We start from the raw sequence: 4,669 nt of genomic DNA, 5'->3' as shown, positions 1-4,669 counted from the left end.
GTTTTTAAAACGTGTCTACTAGGGAAAGGTTCTCACACCCTTATAAAATGTGTTTCGTTCTCCTCACCAACCGATGTGGGATCTTACAATCCACCCTCTTTTCGGGCCCATCATCCTTACTAGCACATCGCCTGATGTCCACCTCTTTCAGGGCTCAGCCTTCCTGCTGGCACATCCAATCGATGTGGACCCCACCAAATCCACCCCCTTCGGGGTCCCAGCATCCTTGCTGGCACATCGCCTCATGTCCACCCCCTTAAGGGCTCAGCCTACCCACTGACACGTCGCCCAGTGTCTGACTCTGATACCATTTGTAACGGCCCAGGTCCACCGCTAGCAAATATTGTCCTCTTTGGACTTTCCCTTCCGGGCTTCCCATCAAAGTTTTTAAAACGCGTCTAGTAGGAAAAGGTTTCATTTTCCTCCCAACCAACGTGGGATCTTACATATATATATATATATATTTTGGACATCTTATTCATCATTGCTTACATCACAGTCTTTCACTTCAAATTGGAACATATATAATATTTAGTACGTACTAAAGGGTTAACCCCACTAGAAGGGATTTTTGTTTTCCTTCCAATTACTAAATTCTCTCAACCATTTTCAAGATCTGAGTAAGCAAAAACCTAGCAGTTGATAAGATTAGCACAGACTGTTTAGCTGTAGAAGTCAACCTAAGGGACTATAATGCTTCCATTTCCACCGATCAAGAACAGTTTCTACGACAAAATTTGTAATGGAAACGGGAAAATTAAAATGGGGACTTACCTTGATTCCTTGATTTCCCTGTTTCACTTCGGTATTTGGATACTCAACCCATCAGCCAGTTTCAGAAGTCTGCGCACTAAAAAATGCTGCCAACCTGTCCCAAAAATTAAGAAATTTTTTTATACTAAAGATACATTGTAACTTATCATTATATTAATTAAACTTGTAAGCTATTAATAAACAATTTAGACACTAATTTAAGAATATCTCGACCATCAATCTCATCACACGTGTGGACACAATTTGTACATTTGTTTAATCGACTGACAACTAAAAAAAGACAGGTTTCTAGGCATTATTTTTTGTTCCTTTCTCTATCGCTGAAGCAAAAAAGAAAAATCGGAATAACCAGAGGACTGTGTCTCGTCTCCATCAAAGGTCAGCCCTCGGCCCCATTTCTTTTATTTTCTTTAATTTTATTTTCATTCACTATGATCAAAATGAGCACAGATTCATCGCACCCAGTTCTTCGATCCACCCTTTTGCCTCTCTTGCTTATCAGATTTCCTTTATAGAGATTCGATTAATAAAAACTTAGTTTGTTTCCCAATAATGTTTTGAGTTTTGGCAGATTCGGCGAAGATTCAAATCTCTAAGTCGAAATTACATATATTACTTTTTCAATCGAGCAATTCTCGAGCTAATTCGTGGGTCTTTAAAGTTTAGATCAACTGGTCAAGACATATATTCTCGACTAGATAAGTCCCTAAAGTACAGTCTTATATTCATTTGCTTTGAAGTAGCTAGACGGATGACTTCTAAGCTAGACTTGTGCAACTAAAAGTTTAGAAGTCGGCATATGATTTAGTTAGGGTTGTTAACTCTACGAGCTATATAAACTCAAGTTGCCTAAATCCAAGCTATATAAACACGAGCTATATTAATTTTTACCAATTAAACTCATAAACCAAATGACATTTTTGCTATATTGATAAAAGATATTGCTAAGTTATGGTTAATTCTACTAGACAAAACAAAATGACATAATTTTTACTTGATTTCAAACTTTGGTGTTAGCCTATGAGTGTACCAATTACTCGGTAACCTCTTGGGTGAACCGATTATACGATAACTCCTTAAGCGAACCCCTTTCAAGTTTTCTACCTACGAGTGTGAATTGAAGATCTTGGGAGCTATCTCAAAACATTACTTGGTTCCTCTTAGGTGAACCAATTACTCGGTAACCCCTTAAGAGAAGCCCTTTCAAGTTTTATACCTATGAGCGTGAACCGAAGATCTTGGGAGCTATCTCAAAACATTACTCGGTAACCTGTTATCAATGTTCACAGTACATCTATCCCTGATAAACAACATCATTTATAGAACTCTTCATACATTTATTGAAAATGATGGTAAAATAAGTTGAACTCCTTTTGTCCAAATCTTGTAGAACCATCATTAAGGTGTACGCAAACCTTTGAATGTCTCAGGTTCAGATGTCATTCATTTTTGGAGGTGTGTTAGCATATTTCCATGTTGCATACATCAAGCTATCATAATTTCTATTTCCAGCTACCTCGCTTTCGGGTACTGCCTCAGAAATCTCGTTCAGGTCGTCTTTGTCGAGCTTCACTGTCAAGGAACCGATGTTCTGCTCCAAATTTTTTATCTTGGTTGTGCCTAGTAACAAAAAAGGACAAGAACAAGTCCTGAAAAAAAAAAAAAAGTATCTGTACGGGAATTTGTATGCAGCAGGTAGAAGATAGCTCAAAATTGATAGGTTTATGAAAGATTTCCCATCTTTGTTCTTGTGCTATAACTTCCGTAAAATTATAAATTTAGTCACGAAACTTTTACGGCTTTGTTTATTTAGTTCTTAGGTCCTTCTCTACTTCTTAGCTAGGAAAGGGGGTTGGTTGATGATGGATATTCGGGGGGCCCATGGTTTACATGTCTAAACTCCGATCGTATAGTTGGGTCTCTGCCTACTCTACGAATTCAAATAAAAGGAAAACCTGACCAAGCAAGTTTCTGTGTTATTGAAAACTAGGAGAGAGAACCAAAGTCGAGGAAAGAGAATAATATGAGTCCTTAATTCACAAAGCCTAAAGTTAACGTTTTAATATCGATTTTCTGAAAAAAGAAATAGAAAACCGAGCAATCAGTGAAGCTCTTTCTGTATCTACAGAATCATTAGAACCGTAGGCCCGATTTGCTGACTCACCACGGGTCTACTACTTCTAACCAAATCAACTAATATTTAGACAAGAACGAGACTAAGTTAGTCAAAAGATGGTTTGAGGATCACCTGGAATTGGAACAACGTCATCTCCTTGTTGGAGAACCCATGCAAGAGAAAGTTGAGCAGGAGAGCAATGGTGCTTTTCAGCAAGCTTCTCTATTCGTGTGTAAAAGCACTTGTTCTTCTCCAAGTTTTCTTCGATGAATCGAGGATGCAAGCTCTAAGAAAAGAAGAGATTAGACACGAGTTTTGAAATTTACTTCAGACTGATCTTACCATCGTCTCAAAAAAAAAAAGAAATGTCCTAATCAAAGCATTATTAAACCCTAACTGAGAGAGAAATAGTGCAAATTAGATACCAATAGGCTCTCAGCAGGCAAACTTTCCGCAACGGCTTTACCGGCAAAGAAGCCTCGACCGAGGGGGCTGTAAGGAACAATACCTATCCCTAGATTTCTACAAAACAATCAAGGGGCAATGTCCTCTTATTTAGCAAAGGAAAAATATGACAGCAGCATAGGCATAAAAACGAGAAAAACAAGCTATGTAACAAGGCAAAAGCTAATCATTTAGGTCTCATTTCATAATTATTTGATTTTTTTCGTTTTTTGTTCTTTGTTTTTGAAATTTATACTTGTTTTCTCATCATTTCTTTACCGTATGTTTTTATTTTTTCTTAGAAAACGTTTGAATTCTTAGCCAAACTCCAAAAACTAAAACAAGTTTTTACAAACTATTCTATTTAATCTTCAAATTTTAGTTTGGATTTTGAAAAAACAAAGAAACTGATAGATAGAACAGTTAATTTTCAAAAACAAAAAACCAAAAGTCAAAAAGGTTATCAAACGAAGCTTACAAAGTAAAGAAATTATGGTTCTCTACTCCTTGAAGAGATTCAGTTACCAATGGGTGAATCCAACCAGTGATCAAGATACAGATGCAAAACATGGATAGGGCCACTCAAGAGGTGTAGATTTAGAGTCCAAGATTTGAACATTGATGGAACAATTATTTCTTACTACCAAATACAATAAAGCCAAACTGTAGTTCCTAGCTTTGAACTTAATAAATCACAGTTGTTGGGAGAATCTGGGTTTAAAATATCAAATCATACTGATAGGAATGGCATTAGAAGGAAATTAGGAATAGTTGTTACGGCTTTTGGTTATAAATAGAGGGAGTGGGAAAGAGGAAAGTTAAGCTCTGAGATCCCACATCGATTGGAGATGAACGAGTGCCAGCGTGGACGTTGGCCCCAAAGGAGTGGTGGATTGTGAGATCCCACATTGATTGGCGAGGGGAACAAGTGTGTGAGATCCCACATCGGTTGAAGAGAGGAAATGAATCATTCCTTATAAGGGTATGAAAACCTCTCTTGTAGATGTGTTTTAAAACCTTGAGGGGAAGCCCAAAAGGGTAAGCCCATAGAGGACAATATATGCTAGCGGTGGGCTTGGGCTGTTACAAATGGTATCAGAGCTAGACATCGGGTGGTGTGTCAACGAGGACGATGGGTCATCTGCTAGCGGTGGGCTTGGGCTGTTACAAATGGTATCAAAGCCAACACTGAGTGGTGTGCCAGCAAGGACGCTGGCCCCAAGGGGGTGGATTGTGAGATCCCACATCGATTAGGGAGGAAAACGAAACATTCTGTATAAGGATGTAGAAACCTCTCCCAAACAGAAACGTTTTAAAAACCTTGAGGAGAAACCC

At 38.1% G+C, this 4,669-nt stretch overlaps 1 long non-coding RNA gene across 2 annotated transcripts; it reads right to left on the bottom strand.

The window, feature by feature from the left end:
- Positions 1 to 473: 473 nt before the first annotated feature.
- On the bottom strand, positions 474 to 4,231 carry LOC111784748. Of its 2 annotated transcripts, XR_002813583.1 has the most exons (4): positions 3,316 to 4,231; positions 3,023 to 3,176; positions 2,190 to 2,394; positions 474 to 868 (listed from the first exon to the last, which is right to left on the bottom strand). It is a non-coding gene; the product is annotated as an uncharacterized LOC111784748 (long non-coding RNA). The 2 variants fall into 2 exon arrangements; XR_002813582.1 differs by lacking the exon at positions 2,190 to 2,394 and having other exon boundaries at positions 484 to 868; positions 3,316 to 3,689.
- Positions 4,232 to 4,669: the final 438 nt, after the last annotated feature.

This window comes from Cucurbita pepo, unplaced genomic scaffold, assembly GCF_002806865.2.
Source record: "Cucurbita pepo subsp. pepo cultivar mu-cu-16 unplaced genomic scaffold, ASM280686v2 Cp4.1_scaffold000271, whole genome shotgun sequence".
Classification (NCBI taxonomy): domain Eukaryota; kingdom Viridiplantae; phylum Streptophyta; class Magnoliopsida; order Cucurbitales; family Cucurbitaceae; genus Cucurbita; species Cucurbita pepo.
The sequence above is the reverse complement of the archived record's forward strand: the minus strand, read 5'-3'. Positions and strand labels throughout refer to the sequence as shown.